The following is a 17,361-nucleotide window of genomic DNA, read 5'->3' as shown; positions in this document are numbered from 1 at the left end:
GGCACAGTGATGTCATTTGTGCCCAATATTGCTTTCATGTTACTGTAAAACATGGATAACATCTAGAAAAACTCTGGTCCAGTAAATTGCCGGTGTGCTGACATTTTATCCTACCCACCAACAGATTATGCCAACAATGTATTTGAATGGTTCTGCGATTGGGGTTAGGGATTGGGGTTGGTTAGGGTGATATTACAGCCTCATATCACACCACATAAGACAATCTAAATTTACACTGGTAGTACAACCTGATAGGTGTAGTATATTTTGGCATCAAAATGCTTCCTTCAGCAAATGAGTTACAAATGATATTTAAAATGAGTTGAAACAACACAATCTTAATTTTGTTTGCGACAACATATTTTGTTTTATGTTCAGTCCACTTTTGTAAAAACAATTGAGTTCATTTAATGAATTTGTGTTGGGACAACATGAAGGAATTCATTTTCATGAATTCATGTTCATAAAGAAATTCTGGTGTGGAATCCAGCATTTTTTTTTTACAGTGAACTATCTGACAGTCTTTCTGAAGTCAAGCATATGCAACATATATTAAAAGAGATTTTTGAGTCCAATCTGGGTCAGTTGACATTTCTATGTGGAGTTTGCATGTTCTCCCCATGTTCACGTGGGTTTCCTCCGGGTGGTCCGACTTCCCGCACAGTCCAAAGACATGCGCTATAAGTGAATTGAATGAACTAAATTGGCCATAGTGTATGAGAGCATGTGTGCAAGAGTGTATGGGTGTTACCCAGTACTGGGTTGCAGCTGGAAGGGACTACTTGGCGGCTGGAATAGCGAGGGGTTCATTCCGCTGTGGCGACCCCTGATAAGGGACTAAGCTGAAGGAAAATTAATGAATGCCTACATGATCTATACTGGTGTTTATTTGCTTTTTCACAGACTGTACTATAGTAAATCTATTGTCAATGAAATTAGAGGCAATTACTGCACAGTAAATGTGATCCACATGCATCTAAATAAAGTAGATAGCTTGAGCAAATGCTTATTTAAACTAGAACTTTTTTTGTTTTTAAAATTAAAGTGTAAAAACATAACATGTATACTAAATAAGTATACTGTACACTACCTGACAAAAGTCTTGTTGTTGATCCCAGTTGTATGAGCAACAAATAATAACACTCTTGCAATATCTAGTTGATCATTTGGAAAAGTGGTAGAAGGTAGATTTTTACGATGAGTCATCTGCTGAACTGCATCCCAATCCTCACAAATACTGCAGAAGGCCTATTGGACCCGCATGGGCCCAAGATTCTCATAGAAATGAGTCAAGTTTGGTAAAGGAAAAATCATGGTTTGGAGTTACATTCAGTATGGGGGCGTGCGAGAGATCTGCAGAGTGGATGGCAACTTCAACAGCCTGAGGTATCAAGACATTTGTGCTCTCCATTACATTACAAACCGCATGTAAGTGCAAATTCTTCAGCAGGATAGCACTTATTCTCATACTTCAGCCTCCACATCAAAGTCCCTGAAAGCAAAGAAGCTCAAGGTGCTCCAGGATTGGCCAGCTCAATCACCAGACATGAACATTATTAAGCATGCCCGCGGTAAGATAAGGGAGGAGGCATTGTAGATGAATTCAAAGAATCTAGATGAACTCTGGGAGTCCTACAAGAACGCAGATGCCATTTCAAATGCCAATAGTAAATTATTTTGCACAGATGTATGGATGCAGTTGTCGAAGCTCATAGGAGTCATACACAATTCATTCATTCATTCATTTTCCTATTGGTCATCACCTCAGAATGCACCACCAACTATTCTGCGAAACACCCACACACTCTCACATTCACATACTATGGCCAATTTAGTCCATCCAATTCACCTACTGTACAGCACATGTCTTTGGACTGTGGGGGAAACTGGAGCACCCAGATGAAACCCAACTGAATCTTGGCTTTGTATAGTACAACAAATTCAAAACTCAGGTAAACCATTTGGTGGCATATTACTACACTATAGAAATATACCAGTTTATATTAAGTTTTAATAACTTACAGTGTGTCATTAAAATGGAAGCATGAATATGAGTGTTATTATCAGCTTATTATGACCAACAAAGTTGTAAGATTGCACAATCAATTCAGATTGTGACTGTTACTGCTAATATCCTATCTTTGCTCCTAAAGCACTAGACCTTTATTGGATGTTGCCTTTTAAATCATAATTACAATCACCTGTTAACATCACCTGTTTCAAATTACATCATAATTAAACAATTTATCTGATAAACCCTAAATTCCTCCTGTCACAACTTTTTTGTAATCTGTTACAGGTCTGAAAAACAGGAAAGGATGTATATTTACAAATGAAATGAAGTACAATGAAATACAAGTCAAAGTAAAATTGTAAATCACTACTTTTTTTATTTATTTGCATTTTCCATACTGTCCCAGCTGATTTGGGGTTGTGTGTGTATATGTACTTACACTTTTACATACCATGAGCTTTATATCAGCTTAAATATGATCAAATATTAATTAGAAAACAGACATTATTTAATAATTGTATATATTCTCTTGTTATATTAGAAAAGTGATGTCTAACTTTAAAAAAATAGGCTGAATACACTTTTTGAAAGGGTTATTTTACTATTACAGTATTAAGAACTCAGAAGAACACTGATTTTCAAACTGACATTACTACACGCCAAACTTAGTTATATTTAGTTTGTCTAAACATATAAGGAGAACATTTAGAGAATCAAATACTGGTGGGATCAACTGTTGAAAACAGCAGGCATTGTGCATATTTTGAGAGCTGTCAGAAGCTGCTGTATTTATAATAGCACTCATTGCACTTCATTGGCTTCATTTTCCTTTATTTGTCTACTGATTCTTAAAATACATTTGGTTTTGCAAAAATAAAGCAGACTGCTTTGTCTTAATCTTTTATCTCTAAATGTTTCTAAACATAGAGACTTTCGGTTCTAGATTTCACAGATAAGGATGGGTGTGTAAGGTTAAACGTTTTTTTTTTTTTACTTGAATAAAAGAAATGAATAGATATCCTAAGGGGATAAACAAGTAATGAGAATAAGTTTTTGCAATAAAAAGATAAAGAGCTTATAAAAGAAATTTGAAATATATGTAGTATTTTATATTGTATTTAAAGTTGGGTTACTTTGAAAAAGTAGTAAATGACAAATCACACAATCACAATTAAACTGAAACTACTTTGTCTGAAAAATAATTGAATTAAACAATAATTGTGTCATAAAGGATAAAAAATGTATGTATCAGAACACTAACCATTTCAAAGTATTGACACCATATTTATACCATTAATAAAATAATTTTCTTATGTATGTGCAATTGTCAACCAAATGTAACCCTCGTTAGTTGAAAAAAGTTATCATATATGTACATATTATAAATAAAATCCAATATATATATATATATATATATATATATATATATTCAAATACTATCTTTTATTGATGATTTTATTCCATAGATTGTCATTTCATTGCTTCTTAATCATGTGCAATCAGCGTTGATAAATGTAAACCTTCTTGTAAAAAAAATTTATTAAAGAAATAAACGTATTTGTATAAATAAAATACTCTGCTTCTCTGAATTCATTTGTACAAAACAAATTTAAATACAATATTTAAAGCAAGTATATTATAAGATAACTAGCTAAACTACATAGAACATGAAAAGTAATTTCTTAACTTACTTTTTCAGCAGATAATCAGTTTAATTACACTGATTATTGTTTAACCAATGATACAAAATGCTATAACAATATACTCAAAAGTAACCTTACCAATTACTGTAACATGATTCTCTAAATTTACAATTTACAGAGCAATGATTGGTGGTGTTTCCTGTCATTTGTCTCACACAAATTATATCACATTTTTCTTTTCTTTTCAAATCATATTTGCATCTCATGAGGAACAGGAAAAAAAAAAAGTTTTTTTTTTTGAGCTTCTTGTCTCTGACCCATTTTTTAATAAAAGACTTCCTTCATGTCTGAAGAAACACTTCCTTCACGTCTGATAAGACTGGAATGCATAATAGAGATATTTTGGACTTTTTATTGTACATATAAAGCTGTACATAAAGTAAAGCAAACTTCATTTGTTTAACATACAGTCTGTTTTATTAAGTCTGAATATTCTCTAAAATGTTTATTGTTTTAATGTTTTCTCTTAGTTACATAAACTTTAGCATACACCAGAGTAAAAAATGTAAATGTAAAAATGCATAAATTATTTTTTTGAAGAACTTTGACAGAACAATATTTGAGAGCATACTTTTCAGTTCACATACAGCATTCTGGAAAATAAATCAACATGCTTTATCCTGTTTGAGTGGAGATTCTTAATGTTGCTATATTATTGCACTGACATTTGTTAAACAATAAAAAAAAAATCTCTCTCTCTCTCTCTCTCTCTCTCTCTCTCTCATTCTCTCTCTCTCTCTCTCTCTCTCTCTCTCTCTCTCTCTCTCTTTCTCTCTCTCTCTCTCTCTCTCTCTCTCTCTCTCTCTCTCTCTCTCTCTCTCTCTCTATATATATATATATATATATTTATATATATATATATATATATATATATATATATATATATATATATATATATATATATATATATATATATATATATATATATATCCAAATGTGAAATATACATTTCAGCAGCTTAACTATACACAATAAAAAAAAAAAACTTTTTCTAATATCATTAGGGTCCATATATGAATGTTCAGATATGAATGTTCAGAAATATTCTGAATAAATAATTTAATATTGAAATTTGCCATCGGATACAGCATATTAATCATTTATTTATTCATTAATTTTCTTTTCAGCTTAGTCCCTTTATTAATCTAGGGTTGCCACAGCGGAATGAACCACCAACTTTTCCAGCATGTGTTTTACACAGCGGATGCCCTTCCAACTGCAATCCATCACTGGGAAACTTCCATACACACTCATTCACACACACTATGGACAATTTCAGCTTACCCAATTTGCCTATATCACATGTTTTTGGACTTGTGGGGGAAACCGGAGCACCCGGAGGAAACCCACACCAACATGGGGAGAACATGCAAACTCCACACAGAAATGCCAACTGACCCAGCCGATTGATCATTTAAATAAGTATTATTGAATTGGACTGACAGTTAATTTTATTATTATATTTTAAATGGATACATATGGTTCAATATAGTTTGTACTTTTTAGTTGAATTTATAAAGCTCACATCTATTTATTGCACAGTATTAATTATTAATTATTAATATAGTATTACTCTTACAGTAAGTATTTATAAAAGAAAAAATAACCATTTGGTTATTATATTTGGTTAAAAATAACCATTTGGAATGTCAAACCTTAATTATTGTGAGATAAAATCTTAGTTGAAAAACTAGACAGAAATAAACTGCACTTTACTAAAATAAATAAAGAGATTTACAAGACAACGCAAGACATTTGGTTTATACTACACAATGATTTCCTATTTTAATGGGCCTTATCTGAATATATAATAGAAGTGTAGAAGTGAACAAGTGAAGTACACATCGTGCATGAACAACTGAACAATCACATGATTGAATCGAATAAAAAATTCGAAAATAATGCATTTATCATAATAACATTTTGCAATGTAATAAAACACATGGACACACAAACATGAGGATATTAATATGTAATGTAATGTATTGTAATGTAATGTGTATTTATATAGTGCATTTATCATTTATGGCCATACACTTAAAGCGCTTCACAATCATAAGGGGGGTCTCTCCACACCACCACCAGTGTGCAGCATCCACTTGGATGATGCAACGGCAGCCACAGGACAACAGTGCCAGTGTGCTCACAACACGCCAGCTATTGGTGAAATAGAGAAACAATGATAGATCCAATTTGGTGGATGGGGATGATTGGGAGGCCATGATCGTAAGGACCGATTGAGGGACTTTGGCCAGGACACCGGTGTTCCACCTCTACTCTTTACGAGAAGTGCCATGGGATTTTGATGGACCACAGTGAGTCAGGACCTCGGTTTAACGTCTCATCCGAAAGACAGCGCCCACTGATAGTGTAGTGTCCCCTTCACTTTTTACTGGGGCGTTAGTACTCACACAGACCACAGGTTTAGCGTCCCCTTCTGGCCTCTTTAACACCCCTTCCAATAGCAACCTAGTTTTCCCATGTGATCTCCCATCCAGGTACTGACCAGGCTCAGCCTTGCTTAGCTTCCAACTGGTCTTGGGCTGCAGGGTGACATGGCTGTGGCTCATAGATATATAAAATATAAATCACAAAATGTTTGAAAAATTGAGACCAAAATATGTTTATTATGCATATAAAGTGTCAGTAAACTATAATATAGACCAGGGGTCGGGAACCTTTTTTCAGCAAAGAGCCATTTCAGATTTTTTTTTTATCAAATGCATTTTTTAAAGATCCTTTGTGGTGTGTGTATATAACAAAACCTTTATTTATTTATAAACAAAACCTTTATTTATGTCCATGCACAACTTAATAATAAGCAAATAGGACGCATCACAATAAATTAAGAAAGGACAATTTATAGATTTTTTTTTTTTGCCATCGCCATATATGTTGTTTGAATTTACATGCGTGAGGTTACCATAGAAATGTAAATCGCTTGCCCTTTATTTGTGTCACGATTCAAGTTAAACCACAGCGCTACACATGTGCATTGGTTGATATGTCTTTTTATTGTAAACTGAGGTCTTATTCATTTTGCTGTAAAAATACAATACAAACGGAATTGTAATTGTATTTTCAATAGAAAACTGATTTCTGACAGTTAGATTTTTTTAAACTTTATAATATTATTGAAGAGAGACAGCTGGAGGGCCACATATTTTTGGTCAAAGAGCCACATGTGGCTCCCGAGCAATAGGTTCTCTAGCCCTGATATAGACTATATTAACAGTACCAGAAAAAACTACAACGATGGGGGAAAAAAAATTGGATATGGTTGGTTTGCAATGTTACATTCAACCACTAGATGTCATGCGTGATTAACGAGAAAAGTCTCACTCATCAAAAGGCAAACAAACAAACAAACAAATCCACAAAATATCACACAGTTTGGCTAAAATAATGTTGGAATTTCAAATTTCCGCATCAAATAAAAATTAGGCTATTATTTGTGAGACATTTATATATTTTTTACTGATAAAGAGACATAAAATGAATTTACTTATGCAGTGTTGATATTTACAAAACAACAAACAAACAAACAAACAAACAAACAAACAAACAAACAAACAAACAAACAAACGAATAAGTGAGTAGGTAAGTAAATAAATAAATAATAACACACAGTCTAACTAAAATAATGTTGAAATTCCAAATATTTGCAACAGACAAAAGTTAAGCTATTTGTGAGACATTTATATATTTTTACTGATAAAGATAAATAAAATACATTTTGATCAATTTGCTTATGCAGTGTTGATATTTACAATACAATCAACACACAACAAACAAATAAAGGAACAAATAAGTAAGTAAGTAAGTAAGTAAGTAAGTAAGTAAGTAAGTAAGTAAGTAAGTAAGTAAGTAAGTAAGTAAATAAATAAATAAATAACCTTCGAAAAGGGATTTATGGTGGCAATCTGGCAACCTTATGATCTCGCAGAGAGGTTTGATCGTTTCCTTGTCATGTGAGCCGCCAGGCTTTCAGCCAGGGGATGACTGAACGGCACAGGCTGGCAGAGGAGGAATTCCAGGTGAGACACCTGGCAACCCGTGATCTCTGTCTTGATCGGAGAAGCTTTTACAGTGTGAACCAACTGCTGCGGTCGATAAACACAAGTTGACATCGGGTTAATTTAACTAAATTGAATCAACGCACAACTGCGCCATGAGAGGACTCTGGATTAGGACATATTAATCCAAGAACATTTTGGATATTTATTTATCACTTATCGTCTCATTTTCGAGAGTTCGTGGATCTGACAGAGTTCGACTGACTGACTGACAGCCGCGAGGTTAACCTGAGGGACCTGCGTTTAAAACTCCGCACTGCTTCAGAAAAGTTTTATGGAGGGATTTTATTGATACGTCCACACAGGTAAAGCATTTTAAGCTTCGCAAATGTCGGCGTTTATAAGAGAATAAGTTGTTTAATGTTTACACTTGGAGTTAACGATTAGCAGCTAACTGCTAATAGCTCAACAACCTGTTGCTGTTTCAAAACATCATGAGAGAACCAGGAAATCGTAACAATAAACAACTTGAAAGAATGTAAACATCAACGTTTTTCAACACAAACTGCTTGATAGTGGTTAATCGTGTAAGTCTAGTCTTCCTATAGTTTCGTTAATTAAATAACCTTATTGCCGTGAGTTTTGAATCTGGCTAACATCCGTTAAATGATTCACCTTTTCATCATGTGGTTATCACTGATTTATGTTCTATAAATAACCTAAGTTTCAGTCTTTTAACCTGTATAAGAGTCAGTTTGAGATTAACTTTCCCGACTAGCAGTCGACCATAAATTCATTGCATTCCCCACATGGTTTCTGTTGTCCTGGGCAAGTTTCAGCAGGCACAGGTGGATTCAGATAGACACAGAAAGAACAACCGCAGGGTTAATTTTCTGCTACTCTGAACCCTCAAAAGCAGGAATTAACTTTAATATTCTATAGCATGGTTCTGTTATCACTGTTGTATCTGGTCGAATTTCTGGGAATATAGAAGTTGCACTGCGTTCATGCAAATTACCGTGAAACTGAATTTGTTGTTGCTAGTCATTTTATTTAAATTTATGTTTTCTGGACAAACGAAGACACTTGGCCTGGTTTTTGTGGACTTTTGGGTAAATCATAAATGAAAATGTAGCTATGTGTCCTGTGCAAACGCTGCAGTGATTTTGTACAGTAAATGGCCTAGTTAAGGCTTGACCGTGTCCCATTTAAACTCTATTCATCTTGTTAGTGCATTTAACAATGACTGTCAAACAATGAGGGGTTGTTTAGTTCATGCTAGAGCTTTTGATGCTCTTTTGGGTGATGAAGTGCACTGTGAGCATCCTGAAATCATTTAGCTGAACCAGAGCTATTAGCTGAAAATCAAACTAGTTAACATAAAAACAACTAGAACATGTAACAATCTGCTAATTTGCCAATAAGAATATTTCTGTTGATGTACTAAAACCACTAAAGCAGAAATGAAATTAAGAAAAAAAAGTTTAGCAAAATAAAAGTGGAAAGCATAAATTTAAAAATAAAAACTAATTCCAGTTTAATAATAGTACAATTTCAGAAGCCAATAAAGAACATTGTCAAAAAAGTCCATGTGTCATGATGGTTCAATGGTACTGTTATGAAGATATGAGAATTTGTTTTTTAATAAAGTTTATTTTCTTCAGTGTCAGTTCAGGACAGGCGTTCATGAGAAAGCAATAGCATAGATGAGATAACTCAGAATAGAACACAGCCAAGATATGCACTTCTAACTACAAATCTAGCAGTGTTGTTCCTTCCACACAAGTTTGCGACGCTGTTTGCGAATATTTGATGGAATTATAGATGCACAGAATCACTGAACTGTTCGTAACTTCAGACTATGCAATTTTAGTTGGCTAACGATGGCTTTAAGAAACATGTTGCAGATTGTTTTATTAAAGGACAGCTACGTTACAAAGTGCAAGTAAGATATTATTTGAAAACCCATGTGACAGTGACCTACTCTTTAAGGTTCCTTTGAATATGTTTATACATCATTAGGCTGAGTTGATGGTTAACTTGAGAAGGTTTAATGGCTAATGAGAGGATTCAGACTGGGTTTATGTGATTTTTACTCACAAAAGCATTTGTTCTGTTCTCTCTCTAATTTTTTATTAGTATTACTACTATTACTAATAATAATGCATTCACTTCATTGATATTTTGCAGAAGAAAAAAAAGAATGTAGGCTTTTCATTTACCATTCAAAAGATATTAAGTAATATTTGATTTATTTATTTCATTCATTTGTTCGTTCATTCATGGATTCACCATAAATGACCAAGACTAAATGTAATCATCTGTTCATCTGATAATATCATCTATATTATTACCATCTGTTTTCAACATTGGAAAAACTCACTAAAACAGCATATTAGAACGATTTCTGAAGGATCATTTGACACCAAAGACTGGCATAATGATGCTGAAAATGAGCTTTGCTGAATGTTATTGACACCAAACTTTTAAATCCTATATATCACTACAATACTTTAGATTGGATCATGAATCTGAATCATTTTATAGATGATTATGGGACTCTCAAGCTCAGCAATCAGCTATGGCATTCATTCATTCATTCATTCATTCATTCTTTTCCTACCTTCCTTCCTTCCTGTAATTTAGCCATATTAAATATTTTATAAAATCATTATGTTTAAGTTGACAACCTCTTTTCTCTTTCACAAAATGACTCCCTATACACTTTACCTTCATTACCTTTCTCATTTGAAGAAGTGTTTTTTCCTCAAAATGTATTTGATACTGCATCAGAATGTGAGTTTTTTTGCATGACAGTTCAGTATTTTTTATTTGAGCAATTCCACGGTAATGTCAACCTAGCCATGAAAAAAACTAGTTGTTACCAAAATATTGAAACCGTTTCTGCATTTTTTTGTGTGTAAGCAAGTATTTTACAGTGCCTTAAAAATACTAAACAATGTCTCTATTAATGTTTTCAAACTATTATTTTTGATTTAACAAAATCACACAAGTGCCAATTTCACATCTGTCACATACATAACGGAGAGGCGTCACATCCATAACGAAGCTTTTTCCTCATAAATGCAAAAAATGTCAAATAAAATAAAATCAATCGTTTTTGTTCTATAGTGAGCCAACTCTTATCCATTTGATGAGCATTATTTACTTTGAGTTGTGCAGTTGAATTTACATAATTCTACAAAGTATGTTGTATACTGTAAACTCGCTAACGTTATTCATCACATCCATAACGCATGTTTATCAAAATAATGTTTACAGATTGATATTTTTCTGCTCCCGTAACTCTGTGGTGAGTTGTTTAAAAAAAACAAACAAAAAAAAAAAACAGATGTTTCAATATAGTGTTATGCTTTAAGATTTTACTGCAAATGTTACATCCATAACACTGGAATTGCTAATTTGGACCATGTGTTTGCAAGCATCAGGCTGAGGCTTGAGCTAAAAATCCAGTTTGTACTTTAAACTCTCACAGCTATGTAAATACCTAAGTGACACCAGGTTGCTTTACACAACCAGTCAGTCCGGTTCTGTCTTTTTTTTTTTTTTTGTTTCAGCACACTGGAGTTTCTCCACTACAGGGACATTTCTTTCATTTATGTAGTTAGCTATATTTGATATTAGTCCTGCGCTCCACAATTGTCCTGTCCACCTCACAACACCGTATGTCATGTGACTGCTCTTGCATTTTGAATAATGCCAGTAAAATGGCGGCCTAATATGTTCTTTGCTTTTGTTTCCTGCTCTAGAAGGAGGCGTTATAAAAGTCCAGGAGTGTCAGTCTATTTTTACGTAATGCAGGTGCTGATTATTTTGTTGCATTTTACTTATTAGAATAATATTGTAAAAGTTACTGCATAGTAAAGTGAATTGCATGTTAACTAAGGGATTAATGAGAGTTTCTATTTAGAAATGTATTTAAAATAGTGCAATATTTGCTGCAAATTTGAATATAGATTAAAGCTTTTATTTGACTATGGGCTGGGCTGCCAGAGAATTGTCAAAACACAACTCTGTAAGTCGGTTTTTCCTTAGAGGTCATTTGTCTTGACATGTCCTCTGTGAGCATGTATTCAAGCTAACTGCTGTGCTGCATTTTTTCTTGTTGGCGTACAGTGTTCAGGAGTTGTTTGACCAGTTTGATGAAACAGGTTGGATTGTGTGCATTATAATTTGTCCTAATAGTAATACCCTAATAGTACTCTGGTAAAATTTAGTTTGTTAATATTTACAACACATTTTTATGCACTTAAAAAGTACAGGTTAATGAAAATAGAGTTGTTGTTTTTTTGTTTTGTGAGGAGAAAAAAAATATTTCCAAAGCACTGATAACTATGATTAAATACAGGGTGCCTGCGGGGTCTTAAAAAGTATTAAAAGTTGATAAATCAATGTAGAGAAATTTAAGGCCTTTAACAAGTCTTAAATTCTATTTTGCAAGGTATTAAATTTTATATTTTTGAATATGCAATGTGTAGTTGTATGCTAAAGTTTGCCTGAATTAAATCTGTGAATATCAGGATGCTGTGTAGTTTATGAAATCAATGAAATCCTACTAGATTTGACATCACGCTGCTCTGTTTACTGCAGTAACCAAGGCAACATCATTATTTCTGCAGCTCTATAGGCTCCAACCTGCTGAATTAGCTAGATTTAATAGATTGTTTATTCATTCATTTTCTTTTTGGCTTAATCCCTTTATTAACCCGGGGTCGCCACAGCAGAATGAATTGCCAACTTATCCAGCATGTTTTTATGCAACGGATGCCCTTCCAGCCGCAACCCATCTCTGGGAAACATCCACATACACTCATACACTACGGACAATTTAGCCAACCCAATTCACCTGTACTGCATGTTTTTGGACTGTGGGGGAAGCCGGAGGAAACCCACACGAACGCAGGGAGAACATGCAAACTCTACACAGAAACGTCAACTGAGCCCAGACTCGACCCAGCGACCTTCTTGCTGTGAGGCGACAGCACTACCTACTGCGCCACTGCATCGCCCTATAAATTATTCAGTATATGAATAATGGTTTAGTTTTTGATTTGTTTCTTACATTAATATTTAGTAAATATATTGGAAGTTAAATCTTGCCAGTATTACCGGTTGAAACCTAAAGTGGTTATAAGGTCTTAAAATGTATGGAAAGAGACTTAAAGGTCTTAAAAGGTGTTGAATTTCACTCTCTGATTCCTGTAAATACTATTCCTGTAAATGAAAAATGACTCGTTAAACATAAATCAATAATAGAAAGCCTAAAATAAAAAGATAAAAAAGCCTGCATACAAATACGTGAAAACAGTCTGTGTAAATGTTTATTGGTACAGTATATATAGGCATTGGCCTGGTATAAGATTCTGATGGTAGAAAACTTGGATAAAAAAAATATCACAGTTTCACGGTATGACGGTATTGTGATTACTGTTGTACTACTGATGTTGGTTTATAAGCGATTTGCTTCTCAATGTATGCTGAATCTGATGTTGAGGGTCCTTTTCTGTTGGAGATACTGTTGTTCTAAAAAACTAAATAAAATAATTGTAAAAAAAGAAACAAACTTGCATGTACCTTAGAAACAGTATAAAAGAATATTTTCAAGGTTTTAAAATCTTGACTTTTCCAAACCACGGTAAACTTTGAAAACGGTTATCGTCCCAAGAAATATATAAACAAATAAAGGGGTTGTGTAGCTATGCATTTAACTCCTCAGTAATGTTAGTACATGCACTTGCTATATGGTTAGGGTTAGAATGCGGCTTACATTTAGGGTTAGTTAGATGCGTATAATTCTGAACAATTACTTAGTGAGTATGTGGAAAATATGAAACGAGGAAATGTAAGTTTTACCCAACATTGCTACATTCATTTTGTGTTCTGGTGTGTAACAAGGCGTATGTAGTAAAATGTTATATACAAATGTCTGTCATTTATTTGCATACCTCACAGTATAATTTAATTCTTTATGTTGTCTAACCTGACTAAAGTTTCTGGGGTTTTTTTGCTATTGGGAAAAAAATCTTTTGCATTGTCTCATATTTAGTCAATGATTATGATATACTTTAAGAAAATTAGAATTGAAGTATTATAATATAATATAGAATATAATAATAATAATAATAATAGAGTCTTCACTGTTTCTGAGTGTGTTTTAATGTGGACTGCTGACTCCAAAAGATTTTCATATTCTTCATATTCTGTGCTGCATATTAGTTAATTTTGTTAGATGTTGCATTTAATTTAGAATAATAAAATATAACTGTTTTGAGTCCATAAGATTACATTGACATATCAGGAAAAAGCACAAACACATTAGACCACTGACAGATTAAAAATACAAAATGGCATTTGTTAACATAAATAACATCATTCTGTATGCGTTTGACATCAGGATGATGTCAACGTTTACACATAATGTTTTCTCATCTGCAGTGCACTGAAATATTCCAAATATTTCAAATTATGACGTCACATTGTTGTGTTGCAAATGGCCTATTATCTAAAGAAATCTGTAACTTTTAATTGTAATTTATGGCAGTCATTCATTTGACATTCTTTACAGCACTGTAGTCCATATGGCAAGTGGCAGAGTAAAAAATAACAAACAACAACTGATAGCTGATAGCATCTGTTTGTTTTGCTATTAGCAGGGTATGGTTTCAATAATATTGTCATGCATGGCTGACACATCCTTTTCTTCACTCATGACTGATCCTCAAATCATCCATGCAAATATGAGCCCTTCTGACATCTCACTATTTCATGTTTCACTGATCAAGCAGAAGAACAGTGTTCTCTAAATAAATATATATATATATATATATATATATATATATATATATATATATATATATATATATATATATATATATATATATATATATATATATATATATATATATATATATTTTTTTTTTTATTTATTTATTTATTTATTTATTTATTATTATTATATATATTTTTTAATTATTCTTCCAAAGAAGCAAAAAAAAAAAAAAAAACACAGCAAAAACGATTATTGAAATGTAATGCTTCATACACTCTCAGAAATAAAGGTACATGAGCTGTCACTGTAATAAATTTTTTTTTAATAATACTAATATTCCTAAACGGATTGTTAAAAAAAAAAATCTACACCAAATGATACACTCTCAGCAATAAAGGTACAGGATCTGTCACTGGGGCAGTACCTTTTCAAAAAATACATATTTGTACCCAAAGAGTCCACAGTGGTACCTAAAAGGTGCATATTACTACTTCAATGTACCTTTGAAGTACCATTTTGGACCCTTCAGGTACAAAATATGTACTTTTTAAAAAGATACTGCCCAGTTACAGCTCCTGTACCTTTATTTTTGAGTGTATCATTAGGTATTGATTTTTTTATTTTTTTAACAATCCGTTTAGGAATATTAGTATATATATATTTTTTTATTATTTAACCACTTCATTATATTTAGCAACATTACAGTTACACAACAAATAGTTTTAATTGTCAAAAACTAATATATAAATATTAGAGGTGTGAATCTACACTGGTCTCACAGTTCGGTTACGCTACGTTACATTTATCATGCCATCAATTCGGATTAATTCGATATCTCTGCATCACGGTGCATTGCAGATGCTTTCCATACACAGTTTTATATTTTACTTCACAGCACAACAATTCTTGTATTTACATTTATAAATGCATTTATATTTATATATTACTTTTAATACAATTTGTCCTTTAATACAGTCAGATATATGAACTGCACCTTTAAAAACTCAAGTACCTGCACAGAACAACACAAGCATTTATTGCAAATAAACAAATGTAAGTACCCCCCTTGCTTTCTGAGCCTTGTCGTGCGAGTTCTTACACCCCTATGAGTTGTCACGCGCTCAACATAAAGGGTTGCGATTGGCTGTTCACCCGTGAGAGTGACACTGATAAACGGCATCAGCAATCACAGCTAATCCATGGTGTCTATCATGGAGAAAACTCGCTATGCAGACAAATGTCTGGATTCACAAGTATCACTGTAACAGCTGTGAGGACAGGTAAAGTTACTTCACGCCAACAGGTCAAAGGTCCACAGTGAGAGAGAGAGAGAGAAAAAGAGTCAAATGGAGTTTGCTTTCAGTTTCTCCATATAGTGAAATAGGGGCTTCTGTATTTACTTCAGTGTCAGTGAAAGACTGTCCAGCAAACGCACACACAGTGAATTGTGCACAGTTTCTCATTTTTAAGTTGAAGCGTTTTAATAATTACTCGTGCTCGCCTCCCTTGCCATAGTAAGCTACCACAATATTGCGCATATGAGATGAATGACGCCAGCACATAATCACCGGTTATGGTCTATTACTGAAATGATACCGAAATGTCCCCATCTGCATCGCGGTGCACCGAAGAAATAATTAATTTTGACACCCCTAATAAATATATCATGTATTATTATATCTATATCTCGTCTCTCTGGCATCTCTCATAACTAGGAGACCATCAACCTATTGCTCAGAGGATGACAAACGGACAATCGCTGCGGTTCCGACACATGTTTTATTTCTGGAGAGAATTAAAAAGCACTGTAGTGTTTGGGTGCTCTGTGTTTGTCTGAGGTAATCAGTCTGCCGTTATTACGAAAATGTGTATATTCTATATAAAGTGTGAAACAGATTTGTTAGTTACATGAATTGCAGTGTGCATGCAGAATTCTGGAAAATAAAAAAATTTTTAACCAGGTGCGCCTGAAAAAAGCTTGGAAACCATGTGCATATTACTCCCTATTTGCGCGCACAAGTCGCTTACACCCTAAGCTTATTGGCATTCCTTCTAAAGCCTGGTTCCTGGTTTATACTTCTACATCGAGTAATCAGCATAACCCATGGCGCATGCAATGCGCGTAGCCATGCATTTATACTTCTGCAAGCTGTTTCTGGTGCTCTGCAATAACACTTCCCAAAAGCTAGCTCGCAGTAGGTGTTTATGTTCCTCTGTGTCGAGTTTCTTTGCTGGTGTTTTGTTTTTTCTGAATGCTACCTTAATGTACAAGTGGCTCCAACTCACTCATTTTGAGACGGGAACCAGCAGACATGCAACAACTTAAATCATAAGGTAAACACAAAACAAAAGTTTCCATCTGGAGCTCTTTCACAGAACTTGACACTTGTAAACACTTGCTCCATCGGGTTTGTGCGGCTCTCACCCCCGCCCACACTCGTCAGCGCTACCAAGCCGACCAATCACAGAGCTTTGCGCTTCCATGAGAGGGCGCAAATTAATGCAGCTTTTTAATTTATTTATTATATGATATATTGACAAAGCAAGAAAGAATGACAACAAATAAAGGTGTGCGTTTGTGTGCTTTAAAGTGTGTATGTTGCATGGTGGGAGATGGGTAAAGAAATCTATTGTCTTTAGTTTTGCTGGCGTTTTTTCCGCACCTAAAAATTACCATTCAGATTGCTATTGCTTAAAACAAGGTTCAAAATGAGTAACTTTAAAACTTTAAAACAGAAACTTAATTGAGACATTTTCCAAAAGGCCTAAAACTAATGAGACAAATACTGATCCCCCACATGGAGTGGAGACCGCAGTCTTATCAGCACCTGAGCCGTG

The 17,361-nt window shown here is 33.7% G+C and overlaps 1 protein-coding gene across 1 annotated transcript in view; it reads left to right on the top strand.

The window, feature by feature from the left end:
- The first annotated feature begins 7,762 nt into the window (after nucleotides 1-7,762).
- The window catches only part of phactr4a (phosphatase and actin regulator 4a), a 74,561-nt gene continuing 64,962 nt past the window's right edge, over nucleotides 7,763-17,361 (top strand). The window contains exon 1 of the mRNA XM_056480495.1: nucleotides 7,763-8,098. The gene's annotated coding sequence lies outside the window, so the exon portion shown is untranslated. The remainder of the gene's footprint in view (nucleotides 8,099-17,361) is intronic.

This window comes from Danio aesculapii, chromosome 19 (assembly GCF_903798145.1).
Source record: "Danio aesculapii chromosome 19, fDanAes4.1, whole genome shotgun sequence".
NCBI lineage: Eukaryota > Metazoa > Chordata > Actinopteri > Cypriniformes > Danionidae > Danio > Danio aesculapii.
This window is presented reverse-complemented; position numbering and strand designations above follow the sequence as displayed.